The sequence below is a fragment of the Protopterus annectens genome, chromosome 7.part1 (genome assembly GCF_019279795.1).
Source record: "Protopterus annectens isolate FY-2018-M chromosome 7.part1, PAN1.0, whole genome shotgun sequence".
Classification (NCBI taxonomy): domain Eukaryota; kingdom Metazoa; phylum Chordata; order Ceratodontiformes; family Protopteridae; genus Protopterus; species Protopterus annectens.
The window spans coordinates 432,490,715-432,505,895 of NC_056740.1; positions in this window are offsets into that span (position 1 = coordinate 432,490,715).

Genomic DNA, 15,181 nt, shown 5'->3' on the forward strand with positions numbered 1-15,181 from the left:
TTCCCTGGTCAATCCTACCAGCGCTCCTGAAGAAAGGCCCAACTCCTTTCCTCTGGAGGTGGTTGGGGGATGTTTCTCCTTGTACCCATCTGCCTGGCTAACCATCACCACCGATTCTTGGGTACAAAGGATCATAACCAGAGATTATCATATCCCCTTCGATCTTTGTCCCGTCCCTTCAAAAAATCTTCCCAACATCTCACCCAGTCAAAGGGAAAAAGCAGCACTAGAGATAGAAAAGCTGCTAAGAAAAAGAGTCATCCAGATAGTCCCACCAGACCAGATAGGATCCGGGTTCTACTCAAGACTACTTTTGGTGCCACAGAAAACCGGGGACTGGAGACCAATTTGGATCTCAGTGTATTGAACAAGTTTATGAGAGTACAAAAATTCCAGAAGGTCACTATACAGTCTATCCTCCCACTTTTGGAAAAAGATGATTGGATGTGCTTTATAGATCTTTAAGATGTGTACTACCACATAAAGGTGGACAGGCCATCAAGAAGATTTCTGCACTTCTGTGCGGGAGCCAGTCACTACCAGTTCAGAGTACTGCCCTTCGGACACTCTACAGCCCCCAGAGTGTTCACAAAGTGCATGGCAGTTGTCACAGCTCACTTGCGACTTCAAGGATTCCAGGTGTTTCCGTACCTAGACTACTGGCTCATTTCTGCCCCCACCAGGCATCTACTGGAAAAAGCCGTGGCATACTCTCTCCTTGCTGCTCAAAGGCTAGGCATAACCATAAACTGGCAGAAATACAATCTCACCCCATCTTAGCTGACAGAATTGAAAGGGGTTATCTTGGACACAAAAAACTGCAGAGCTGCTATTCCAAAGCACAGAATTTTAAGGATACAGCAACAACTAATTCCAATCCTTTCAAAGGAACAATCCACGGCTCACTCTGTTCTACAGCTGTTGGGTTCCATGGCAGCCTCCATCACCATTGTCCCCCTGGCCAGGTTTCACATGAGGCTTCTACAATGGCTATTGCTCACCCAATGGTATCGTTTTCAGCATCCTCTTTCAGCCATGATTCAAGTAACCCACAGATGCAAACAGGATTTAAATTGGTGGATGACACACAGTCTCTCTCAATGGTCTCACCCCTTTTCCCCCCAGCAACCCAAGGCCACAGTGACTATGGACGCCTCCATGATGGGGTGGGGGGGGGGCTATGTCAGGGACAGACAGTCCAAAGCACTTGGTCCCAACCGGAGGCCCATCTGCATATAAATGTTCTAGAGCTGAGGGCGGTGCTTCTGGCGTTGCAAGCATTCCATCCCCTGCTGCCATCTGGGACAATTATGATTCAATCAGACAACATGGCAGCGGTCTGGTACATCAACAAGCAAGGTGGAACCAAATCTTACCCCCTTTGTTGAGAGGCCATGAGGATATGGCAGTGGGCGATGGCTACCAACCATTTTCTTCTAGCAACAGACATTCCCGAGAGTTCCAACATGATAGCAGACAGACTCAGCAGGTGCATTCTACAACCTTATGAGTGGTCCCTGAATCCCTTGATAGTGGTGGAGATCTTCCACCACTGGGGCCATCCTTGCTGCGACCTCTTTGCATCCCTGACCAAATAGAAATGCAGCAACTACTTCGCCCTGATTCCCCCTCTGGGACAGTCACCCAGGGATACTCTAGTCCATGATTGGCCCTCGGGTCTTCTTTATGCATTTCCACCCTTTCCCCTCATTCCCCAGTTTCTGAAGAAAGCCCGTCGGTTGAAGAGCAAGGTAATCCTCATAGCACCATATTGGCCTTGATAGATTTGGTTCCCATTCCTTTAGCCTCACCTACTAGATCGACCATGGATCCTCCATCCAATCCTGGAGTTGATCTCACACCCACAGAACCTAATTCATCCCAACCTGAACAGCCTGAAGCTAACGGCTTGGCTACTCCAATTCCCTTGATTGCCAGGCAGAATGATCTTTCTTTACCAGTATGTGATATTCTCATTGCGTCTCATAAGTCCTCCACTAGAATTGCTTATCTGAGCAAGTGGAAAAGATTTACCTGTTGGCTGAAAGATAAACAAATAGACCCCTTTTCAGCACCAGTGTCAATTATACTAGACTATCTGGCTGACCTGTTTCAATTGGGTCTATTGGCCTCTACCAATAGAGTTCATTTGGTTGCAATTTCTAATTTTCATGAGGGTGTCCAAGATTCCTCTCTTATGTCCCATAAATTGTGCAGGACCTTCATAAAAGGTGTGAATCATCTGAAGCCACCTTTTAGAGAACCTATTCAACTATGGGATTTATCATTAGTTTTATAAGCTCTGACAATGGCACCTTTTGAACCAGCCTCTTCTTGCGACCTCAAGTATTTGTCATGGAAAACCTTATTTTTGGTCGCTATTACTTCTGCCAGACGTATTTCTGAACTTCATGCTTTATGTATCAAGAGTCCATACTTGATTTTTCATAGAGATAGCGTATCTCTGAGAACTAATCCGTCATTTCTGCCTAAAGTGATCTCTGAAATGTCCATTAATCAAGCCATTGAATTGCCAGTTTTCTTTCCCAACCATTCAAACAGAGGAGATTATTGCCTGCATACCCTTGATATACACAGGGAAATCCATTTTTACCTAAACAGGACTAAAGCCTTTCGTAAATCTGACCAGTTATTTTTGGCCTTTTCTGGACCTAGATTAGGATCGCCTGTTGCTAAGGTCACATTATCTAGATGATTGAAGGACTGTGTGACCTTTATTTACACAACGTAATATCTCGTTGCCTACTACCATGAAAGCTCATTCAACAAGGTCGGTAGCAACTTCTGCTGCCTTCCATGCCAGGGCTTCTTTACATGAAATCTGTGCAGCTGCAACTTGGGCTACACCTCATACCTTCATCAATCATTACAAATTGGATTTGGCCTCCAGGGGAAGAGCATCTTTCGGTTCTATGGTGCTCAGGAATGTCCTTCCATGAGAGCCTCCCAGGAATAGAGGTAGCTGGGGACTCTGTCCCATGCATAAGGAATGAACGAGGATTAACAATATCAGATAAAGAAGTTATGTCTTACCATAACGTTCCATCTGTATTGTTGATCCTCGTTCAGTCATTACGACCCTCCCTCCTTCCCCCTCCTGTGGCTTCTAGTGGATCTCACCATCCGGTTCTTTTAGGTCATTTGACCAGAGGTAGCCTCTACCTTCTTTATCTTGCAAACTCAACCTGAGGTAACAGGGAGAGGAGAACTGTGGGTAAGAGTTTAGCTCAAGAGTTTGAAGCTGACGCGAGCTTGGAAAATGGCCATCTCGGTTCCGAGGTCAGAACCGATACTCGTACGTAAGGAATGAACGAGGATCAACAATACAGATGGAACGTTATGTTAAGACATAACTTCTTTGTCCTTTCCAGCCCCTTCCAGGTCTTCTCAAGCCAAACCTAGACACAGCAAAAACCCCAGGTTTCAGTCCCAGGGGACTCACAGAACTAAGCAGTGGAGGGTCGCCACTTCCAAGTCTGGGAATAATAAGACTCCCCCCATGGTAAACTGTCTCAATTACTTCCTTTTAAAATTTCCAAGCACTTATCAACTGACTGCCCCTATGGGGGGAAAGATTGCTCTTCATGCAAAGAATTGGGAACTCATTACCCAGGACAAATGGGTTTTAAATAAAGTGTCCCAAGGATACAGATTTCACTTCCACACGTTGCCAATACCAAGTGGATGACAGGACCTACCCCCACATCACTGGGCAGAGGCACAAAAACAAGTACTTTCTCTCTTAAGCATGGAGGCTATTTAGCTGGTACCAGAAGAGGAAAAGGGACAAGGTTTTTACTCCAGACTTTTCCTGGTACCCAGGAAAGACAATTCATGGTGTCCTGTCCTGGACCTGTCTACTCTAAACACCTTTTTGGAGATTCCAAAATTCAAGATGCTGACTCTTCACCAATTACTTCCTATGCTAGGCAAAGATGCCTGGTTGGCAACACTAGATTTAAAAGAAACATACTGCACATCCCAATTAGGGAATCTTGCAGAAGATACCTACGCTTCAAAGCAAGCTACACGCATATCAGTTCTCTGCACTGCCCTTTGGCTTATCTACTGTGCCCAGGGTATTCACAAAGTGCCTAGCTCCAGTTATTGCATTTTGCAGGCAAAGAAATATTCAAATATACCCATACCTGGATGATTGTCTAATTCAGGCAGAAAGCCAGGACATACTTTTGAATCATCTGGCCTTTGTAAAAAGGGTTCTAACTTGTCTGGGGTACACCATAAACAAAAAGAAATCACAACTGGTACCCTGTCAACAAATTATATTCCTAGGAGCAAGCTTGAATACAAATTCCCAGATGGCTTACCTCATGCCAGAAAAGCAAATTCATTTGACAACTCACTTCAAACAAGTGGCCACAAAAACCCTGCTATCTGCAAGACAAATACTGCAAGCCTTGGGGTTCATGGCCTCCTGCATTCTTCTAATTCCATATGCAAGACTGCTTATGAGGAAACTACAGTGGTATCTAAAAAGCCTATGGTGTCAACATTCTCAAAACCTAGAAACGATTCCTATCATACTATGCCTACACCTAGAGTTTCTTTTGTGGGCAGAGGCCTGCCACCAAAACAAGGGACTACCTTTCTCACTACACCCTGCCACACAAACCCTAACAACAGATGCATCAGACTATGTATAGGGGGCTCACCTGGCAGGGAATTGCATTCAGGGAAAATGGAACCCAAGTCAAATGCACCTGCATATCAATCAAAAAGAAATGTTAGCTGTACAGAATTCTCTGACAGCCTTCAAGGACCACATTCTTCCAGGACAACTAATGGTAAAGATGGACAACACCACTGTTATGTGGTACATAAATAAGCAGGGGGGTACACATTCTTACCCCCTCTGCAGACTAGCCATGGCATTGTGGAACACAGCCTTGAGCTACCAAGTGCACCTACAAGATCAATTCCTGCCAGGAAAATTAAATACACTGGCAGATGGACTAAGCAGAAACCTCATGGACTTACACGAGTGGAAACTGGAACCAAGGATTTTCAACATGTTGACAAGCAAATGGGGGAGCCCAGATACAGACCTGTTTGCCTCTCCCCAGAACTACCAATTGGACAAATTTTGCACAAGGACTCCCCACAAACAAGCCTGGAAAGTGGATGCTCCGTCCTTCAGCTGGAAAAACCTATCAGTCTATGCCTTCCCCCCTCTGCCTCTGCTCCTGCTCTCCAAAGTTCTACTAAAAGTCAAACAGGACAAACCAAGGATGATTTTGATTGCTCCATACTGGCCGTGCCAACACTGGTACCCCCTCCTGTGCAGTGTGTCACAGTTATCTCCATGGCACCTGCCTCAGACTCCTTCCCTGCTGTCTCAGCAAGAGAACCAGATTCTGCACCCTCAGCTACCAACACTGAACCTTGCAGCCTAGTTAATTACTTAATCTCTCCCTTACCATCCCTCAGCAAACCTGTGATGGATATCATTTTAGAGGCAAGGAGGTTTAGTACTAGAAAATCTTATGCTGAAAAATGGAAAAGATTCTGTGCCTGGAACCAATCTCAAGGGATGAGCACAGCAGCACCCAATTTACCTCAGATTGTACAATACTTAACTGAGATGCTTCACAAGGGCCTGTCTTTTTCTTCCATTAAAATCCATGCCTCAGGCATTCCAGCTCATTATAACACAGAATCTCCCCTCTTCTCTCATCCACTGCTCAAGCAGTTCCTCAGAGGGGCCAAACATTTGAGACCACCCAGGAGAGCTCCAACCCCAGCCTGGAACCTTAACTTTGTCTTGGAGAAACTCACTCTACCTCCTTTTGAGCCAGCTGCTACTGCAGACTTAAAATTTCTTTCTTGGAAAACAGCTTTCCTTTTAGTAATCACTTCTGCTAGAAGGTTATCTGAATTACAGGCCCTTATGGCAGTAGAGCCTTTCATCATCTTTCATCCTGACAGGGTGTCACTCAGAACTAATCCATCCTTCATGCCTAAGGTGGTATCCAGTGTGGCACTTAATCAGTCCATTTATTTGCCAACCTTTTTTCCCAATCCACAGAATAAAGGGGAACGGATACTGCATTCCTTAGATGTGCACAGACAACTTAGATTCTACTTGGACAGGACTAAACCTCAAAGGAAATCTGAACAACAGTTGGTAGCATTTGCTGCAGGGGCAGAGGGGAAGGCTATTTCAAAGCAAACAATTTCTAAATGGATAAGCCATCGTATTCATTTCTGCTATAAGAACCATGGAAAACCTATCCCCCAGGGGATCAGACCTCCCTCCACCAGGGCTGCATCTACCTCTGCAGCCTTTTTCAGAGGTGTCCCTACCAGGGACATCCTAGAAGCTGCTACCTGGAGTTCTGTACCTACTTTCACCAAGCATTATCATTTGCCAATTTTCTCTAAATCCAGAGCTGGCTTTGCCACTGCAGTCTTGCAGGGCCTTATAGCTGGCCCTAATGCTATCTAAACTCCTCCTCCCAACCATAGCTTTGGGAATCTACCCAAATGTAATGACTGCAACAGTGAAACACGAAGAACATAGTACAGATGTGTACACTTACCATAAATGTAGATGTTCGAGTGTATTCACTGTTGCAGTCCTGGTTACCCTTCGTCCAGCCTCCTAACTTCTTTTGGCTGTACCTCTACTTTCCTTTACTATGCTTAAAAGCCTTTCTGGTGTATTTGCTTTTTTGTTGGAGGTATATTTTTGTGCTTTTATGTTTAATTGCTTCCCATTAGGGGGGCACCTGACATCTGGGGCAAGAAAAACTAATGTAATGGCGTCGGCTGCATGTTTTATACCCCTGAAGACCTGACGTCATGGAAGAAGGGACAGCAACCGACGCAGGACCCAAGACTTTGTTAATCAGGCCGATTGAGGCTAACCTGCAAGCAGATTACCCAAATGTAAAGACTGCAACAGTGAATACACTCAAACATCTGCATTTATGGCAAGTGTACACAACTGTACTTTTTACAGACTCCTTCAAGTCTTCCTTCACTAACGTTCCCTTTGATGGTTCATCTCTTTTTGGACCCCAAATGAAAGAGACTTTGACTAGGTGTGAGCAGGAAGGGAAAACCTTATCTGCCGTCATTAGCTTTTGTCTCCTGTCCAGACCCTATCCCAAGGGTCATACAGGAGGGAAAATGTGGTTCCGTAAATCCCAAAAAGTTTTCCCTCAGGCACAAGGTCAACCCTCTCCTAGAGGCAGAGTGGGAGGCTATAATGGAAGATGCCGCCTTCGCAGCAGAGGAGGTCCGCAGCATCAGGGAGACAGAGAAACTTTCTCTGATTGCCCCTTCCATCGCTCTTGAAGGGTTGCCCGACTGTCCGTTTCTGGAGGCAGTCGGGGGTCGTCTATCGCTGTACCCAAGCACCTGGCTAGCTATCACTCAAGATCATTGGGTACACACAATAATATCCAGAGGTTACCTGATCCCCTTTATTTCTGAACCCCCAACAAACTGGTCTGAAACAGATGTACCACCCATCCAACTAGATCGTGCAACATCAGAGGTCATCTCGTTGCTGCATAAAAGAGTCATCCAAGAAGTCCCCGCAGAGCAAGTAGGATCCGGAACTTACTCGCGATTCTTTTTAGTTCCAAAAAAGACAGGGGACTGGAGATCAATTCTAGATCTCAGCAGGCTCAACAAGCATGTAAAGAAATCGAAGTTCTGAATGGTCACTCTGCAGTCGATATTTCCTTTTATCGGGAAAGACAACTGGATGTGTTCAATCGGTCTCCAGGATGCATACTACCACATCAAAATGGACATGTGCTCCAGGAGACACTTGCGCTTCTGGCTGGGAGCCAGTCATTTTCAGTTCAGAACACTGCCCTTTAGCCTCACTACAGCCCCCAGAGTGTTTACCAAATGCATGGCAGTGGTAACAGCTCACCTGAGACATCAAGGATTCCAGGTGTTTCTGTACCTAGACGACTGGCTCCTCACTGCTACCAACAAGCATCAATTCATCAGGACCAGGGACGAGACTCTATCCTTGTGCGCCAGTCCAGGCATCACTGTCAACCTACAAAAGTCAGTCTTATCTCCCTCGCAGCACATTGTATATTTAGGCTTAGAAATAAACACAACCACCATATCAGTAAGGCTAACACAGGAAAGAGTGGAGGCTCTACGCAGTCAAGTCAGATCTTTGCTAAACAAACAAAGAGTTCAGGTCAAAGTAGTCCTTCAAGTCCTAGGGACTATGGCTTCTGCCATCCTATTAGTTCTTCTTGCTCACCTACACATGAGGATACTTCAGTGGCTGCTATTTGCTCAATGGTCGATGCAAGACCTCCCATTGTCTCACCAGATATTGATAACAAACGCATGCAGAAAGGATCTAACATGGTGGTTACACACAAAACAACTTATCCTAGGTCGTCCACTTGTTCCTCCCCAAGAGAAAGCAGTTTTGACCATGGACACTTCCCATATAGGATAGGGGGGGCAATTTTCTGGGAATGACAGTCCAAGGTACTTGGCACAACCATGAGAACCACTTACACATCAATGTTCTGGAGATGAGAGCGGTGCTGTATGCGTTGCAAGCACTTCACAGCTCCCTTCCCACTGGGATGATTGTGATTCAGTCAGACAACATGTCTGTCATGTGGTACATAAGCAAGGGGGAACCAAGTCTTACCCGCTTTGCAGAGAGGCCTTAAGAGTTTGGAGATGGGCAATGGATACTCAACGCACCCTGATAGCAATGCATATCCTGGGGAAATCCAACATAATAGCAGAAAAACTCAGCCAAGTAATTCTGATGCCTCACAAGTTGTCCCTGAATCCATTGGTTGTGAAAGAGATCTTTCACAGATGGGGCCAGTCTTGCTGTGACCTATTTGCCACTCACCTGAACACCAAATGCAGCAGCTACTTTGCCCTCATTCCCCATCCAGGGATGTCACCCAGGGATGCTCTAGTCCACAATTGGCCCCCAAGACTTCTTTATGCCTTTCCTCTTTTCCACTCATCCCCAAAGTAATACAGAAAGCAAGACAGTTGAGTTCCTTGATCCTCATTGTTCCTTACTGGCCTCGACAAGTTTGGTTTCCCTTCCTGTGGCCCTTCCTCTTGGAGGAACCATGGATACTGGACCCATCTCAAGATCTCCTGATTTATCAAGTGAGACAGTTCCACCCCTCCATCCACACCCTCAAATTGACAGCATGGCTGCTCCAGTTCCACGAATAGCCAGGTGTATTCTTCTATCCCCTTCTGTCAAACACATTCTAATTTCATCCCATAAACCTTCCACTCAAACTATATTCCAGCAAATGGAAAAGGTTTTCCCTTTGGGCTATGAATTGGGGCTTAGATCCATAAATGGCTCCTATAGAATCTATTTTATCTTTCCTAGTGTCAATTTTTCATGAAGGAGCGGCAACCACTACAGTTAGAGTTCAATTAGCTGCTATTTCCATTTTCCACTTTGGCTTCATGGGAAATCCAATCATGCAGCACTCCTTGTATAAAACTTTCTTAAAAGGAGTTCTTCTTCTCAGGCTGCCAATCAAACAACCATTAGAACCCTGGGACGTAAACTTAGTCCTCTCATCTTTGCTGTCTGCACCCTTTGAACCATCCTCGTCATCAGACCTAAAATTGTTGTCATGGAAAACATTATTCTTAGTAGCCCTAACATCTGCTAGGAGAGTTTCAGAACTGCAAGCTCTAACTATTCAACCTCCTTATATTATTTTTCACAAGGATAGTCTCTCTCTCAGGACAAACCCTTCCTTTCTTCCCAAAGTATGCTCAGAGCACAATCTGAATACTACTATTGAGCTACCTGTGTTTTTTCCAAACCATTCTAATAAATCAGAGTATAGACTACACCAGCTAGATGTTCAGAGTACTCAGGTTTTATATACGCAGGACTAAAGAATTCAGAAAATCTGATCAACTTTTTGTTTTCTTTTCTGACAAAAAGAAAGGCTTGCCTGTTTCTAAGATTACTCTTTCAAAATGGCTTTCGGATTGCATATCTTTTGCTTATCAACAAGCTGGCAAACAATTACCTGGCAAAGTTAAAGGTCACTCTACTAGGGCTGTAGCTACTTCATGTGCCTTTAGATCTAGGCTCCCAATCGATACTATTTGTGCAGCAAATACTTGGGCAAGACCACATACATTTGTCACTCATTACAAATTGGATTTGGCCTCCCGGGACAGGTCTTTCTTTGGGTCCACTGTGCTGAAGAGTCTCTTCGCTTAAGCCACCCAGGTTATAGGTGCCTGGGACACTGTCCAATCCAGCAAGAATTACGGTACTTACCATAACGTTCCATGTTTGTAGTCCATCTTGCCTATTTTCTTGCGTCCCTCCCTTCAACCCCCTTCCTGTTTTCTGGGGGATCTGGTGGACTATTCTGGTGCTGCCTGACAGGGTTCTGTTTTGTTGTCCACCTGGCATGGATTATATTTCTAAATCCTTTGCTGCATTTATGCAGCTCTTATATTGGTCTTTACCTGATAGGTATTTATTGCTTTCTTGCAAACTAGATCTGGGGATTTGCCGTGAGGCACAATGGGATAGGGGCTAGCCTCGAGCCAGTAAAAGATCTCGAGATATAGTATTGGCCGAGTTGGAGCCGAATATCGTCTCCGAACCCATCCAGCAAGAATATAGATGAGATGGACTACAAACATGGAACGTTATGGTAAGTACATAACTTCTTTTTCTTCATGTTTCACTACTGCAGTCATCACACTTGGGTTATCTGCCTGCAGGTCGCCCTCAATTGGCCCAAATACCAGAGTCTTGGGATTTCTGCGTCGGATGCTGTCGCCTCTTCCATGATGTCAGGTCTTCAGGGGTATAAAACATGCAGCCGATGCCATTACATCAGTCATTCTTGCTGTGAAGGAGCCTGAAGTAGAAGCAGTTCGCAAGTGCCAGTCGGCCGCTACCTGAAATTTTCGTTTTTCGAGTTTCAAACCTGAAGTCTTCTAAAGCTAAGTACCCCGTTGGGGATCCCTTTTTCTTGCTCTAACCGATGTCAGAAAAAGTTGATAATTGTCTTGCCTGTGGAAAGCAAATACCTCCCAGAGATTTTCATTCTTACTGCATCACTTGTTTAGGCCCAGACCACGACGTCCCTCGCTGTTGGTTTTGTGCCTTGTTTAACGCCCAAACTATTCATCATCGGGCTATCTTTTTCACTTAATTCTTTCGCTCTTGTTCTCCATATTCTGAAATGGCTTCAATCCAACTACCGATCTTCCGAAAAAATGTTAAGGATAAAGACAGAGACAGACAGCATTGGTCTAAAACTGCCGACGACTCTTCCGTTAAGCTAGTCGTCAGTCCACCGGTACTCAGTGAGGTGCCTTTGCAGCCCCTGATACCGCTTCTACAGATTCGCAGGGCTCTGCTGAGACCCATTCGGAGTCCGGTATGCCATGACATGCTTCTTCGACTATGGAACCTGTGGATGTCTCTGTCTTGGATGGGTCCGGAGCCACTGTGCAGGCACTGGCTTCTGAGGGTGTATTTTGACCTACCGATGTTCGTATTAAACCGACTTCATTTTTGGCTAAAACTACTGAGTTTCTCAGGCCCAGAGTCCACACTACGCCTAGAAACCGATGACCAAAGCACATGCTCAAGCTCCCATGCCACAAAAACAAATGCTTAGAATGGCTGCATCCTTATTACTCTAATTAGGGGAAGCCATCCTTCCCTGCTAAAAGACAAAAAACTGAATTTCCTTCTGATTCTGCAGACCAGGAGTCCAATGACTCTGACCCTTCTGATTACCAGGACATACCCTTATCTACCTATGAGGAGTCAGATGCGGAGGATTCCATGCCCTCTGCCTCCCCTCCAGAGGATTTTTCTTTTGGTGAAACCTTGCGTACCTCAAGAGAGCTTTTCCGCTGGGAATGCCAGGACTATCCTCAGTTCAAAAAGAGACTCTGAGAATTTTTAGATTTGCCTCAGCACAGGCCTCTAGCTATACCCCCTGTCGTGGATATTGCAGATGATGTCTTCATGGAATCTAGTCTTACTCCCGACAATTTACCACCAGCTCCTAGGAGACCTGACAGGTACTACAGAGTACCTGACTCATAAATTTCTCTTTAAGAATCCTACTACGGATCCAGAGACCATTTCTCAGGGACCTAAAGGCATTAAGGCTACCACAGCCAAAAACCCTACCCCTTCGACAGGAATTCTAGAGCTTTAGACAGATGGGGCAAAAAGGTATATACCTTTGCCACTCTTGCCATCAGGGCTTTGAATTGCCAGTTTCACATGCTGAAGTACCAGCAACATATTATGGAATTAATAAAACAAAAAATGGTGTTACTTCCGAATTGTGCAGAAAATAAAGATTTGCAAGAGTTAATGCATTCTGCAAACCAAGTTATTAAACATACTTTGCAGTGTGGGTTAGAAGCATCTTGCAGGGCTGCTGTCACTGGGTCTGTACTGAGAAGGCATGCTTGGCTAAAGGAACAAATCTTGCCAGAACATGTCAAAGCAAAATTACTAGATGCTGCATTAAATCAGGATCATTTGTTTGGCACAAAAGCAGAAGTTCTTAAAAAGATGGAGGAAAAAGCTAAATCTATGCAAACTGTCAAAAATTTCTTACAGGTGCAGCCACCTAGATTCAGTAGGCACTGGTTTTCTAAAAACTGGTCCTTTCCAGTCCCTCCCAGGCCTTCTCAGTCTAAACCCAAGGGAAACAGACCACCAAGACTACAGTCTCAAGGTATGCAGAGATCTAAACAATGGAGTGCTCCCACCTCTAAATCAGGGAGTGGTAAGCCACCCCCTTATGGAAAAAGTTCACGATGACTTTTCAATCGTTCCCAGCCATGCCCAAGTGCTTGGCACCCCTAGGAGGGAAACTCGCCCTCTATGCAAAAAACTGGATGCCCATTACTCAGGACCGATGGGTTCTAAACATTGTATCCCAGGGATACAGATTCTACTTCCACTCACTGCCAACTCCAAGCAGATTGCCAGTCCTTCCTCCAAACCAGTGGGCAGAGGCTCAAAAACAAGGGCTTTCCCTTCTCAGTATCAGGGCTATTCAACCTGTATCAGTAGAAGAAAGGGGCAGGGTTTCTACTGCAGGCTGTTCTTGTTGCCCAGAAAAGGGAGTTCTTGGTGCCCTATCCTAGATCTATCAATTCTTAACACCTTTCTGGGGGTCCCAAAATTCAAAATGCTTACACTGCAACAGCTTCTTCCTATGTTAGCCAAGGAGGCCTGGTTAGTCACCCTAGGTTTAAAAGAAGCTTTATCTGCGTATCCCTATAAGGGAGTCCTGCAGGAAATATCTACATTTCAGGGTAGGCTCTATGCGCTATCAGTTCTCTGCACTTCCCTTTGGCTTATGTACTGCACCCAGAGTATTCACAAAGTGCCTGGCTCCAGCTATTGCATACTGCAGGTAGAGAAATATTCAAATTTACCCATATTTGGACGATTGCTTGATTCAGGTGGACAGGCAGGAATTGCTACCTCAGCACCTGGCATTTGTTAAAAGACTCCTAACTTAACTGGGGTACACCATCAACAAAAATAAATCACAACTGGTGTCCAGTCAGAAAATTGTATTCCTGGGAGCAAGCTTGAACACAACTTCCCAAATGGCATTCCTCACTCCAGAAAAGCAGGTCTATTTGATAGACTACTTCAAACTAATGGCCACGATAACCCAGCTATCTGCAAAGAAAATACAGCAAGCCCTAGGGTTCATGGCCTCATGCATTCTACTAATTCCATATGCAAGACTGCATATGAGGAAACTTCAATAGTACCTTAAAAAGTCTCTGGTGTCAACATTCTCAGGACCTGGAAACAGTGATTCCTATCATACCTTGTCTAAGGGCAGAGTTCCTTTGGTGGGCAGAGGCATGGAACCACAAGGGACTTCCTTTTACTCAACCACTCATCGTCCAAACCCTGACAACAGATGCATCAGACTATGCATGGGGGGCTCACATGGCAGGCAAAAGCATTCAAGACAAATGGAGCCCAGCACAAATTCACCTGCATATCAATCAAAAAGAGATGTTAGCTGTACAGAATGCTCTGACAGCCTTCAAATATATTATCCTTCCAGGACAGCTCCTTATAAGGACAGACAACAGCACAGTTATGTGGTACATAAACAGGCAGGTGGGAGCTCATTCCTACCCACTCTGCAGATTAGCCATGGCCCTGTGGAACACAGGCTTGAGCAACCAAGTGCACCTGCAAGCTCAATTCATGCCAGGCAAACAAAATTCACTGGCAGACTTGAGCAGAAATATACTGGAACCCAAATCATTCAGACTTCTAATCCAGAGGTGGGGGACACCGGAGGTAGACCTCTTTGTCCCCCCCCAAAACCACCAACTGAGCAAATATTGCACTAGGAATCCTCGCAGCAGAGCCTGGAAGGTGGATGCCCTATCCTTTACATGGGAAAACCTAATTTATGGCTTTCCTCCTCTGCCCCTCCTCTCAAAAGTACTACTCAAGATCAAACAGGACAGGCCAAGGACAATCCTTATTGCCCCAGACTGGCCACGCCATCACTGGTACCCACTCCTACGCAGTCTGACAGCAGTGCCACCCTGGCACCTACATCAGACCCCCTCCCTACTGTCCCAGCAGGAGGGACAGATTTTGCATCCACAGCTGCAAACCTAAATCTTGCAGCCTGGCTTATCCCCTGAATACAACACCAACAACCCTCAGCAAACAGGTGCTGGACATTATCCTTGAAGCCAGAAGGCCTAGCACTAGGAAATCCTATGCTGAAAAGTGGAAAAGATATTGTTCTTGGAGTCAGTCTCAAGGAAAGGACACAGCTGTGCCCACCTTACCTCTAAACCTTGATTACCTAGCAGACCTGCACCACAGAGGCCTATTCTTCTCAACCATTAAGATTCATGCCTCTGCCATCTCAGCTCATTATAATACTGAGCCACCTCTCTTTTCTCACCCTCTCACCAAACAGTTCCTGAGAGGAGCTAACAATTTAATGCCGCCTAGGAAAGCTCCCACCCCAGCCTGGGACCTTAACTTTGTACTGGAGAAGTTCACACTTTCCCCTTTTGAACCTGCTGCTTCAGCAGAGTAAAAATTCCTCTCTTGGAAAACAGCCTTACTTCTAGCCATCACTTCAGC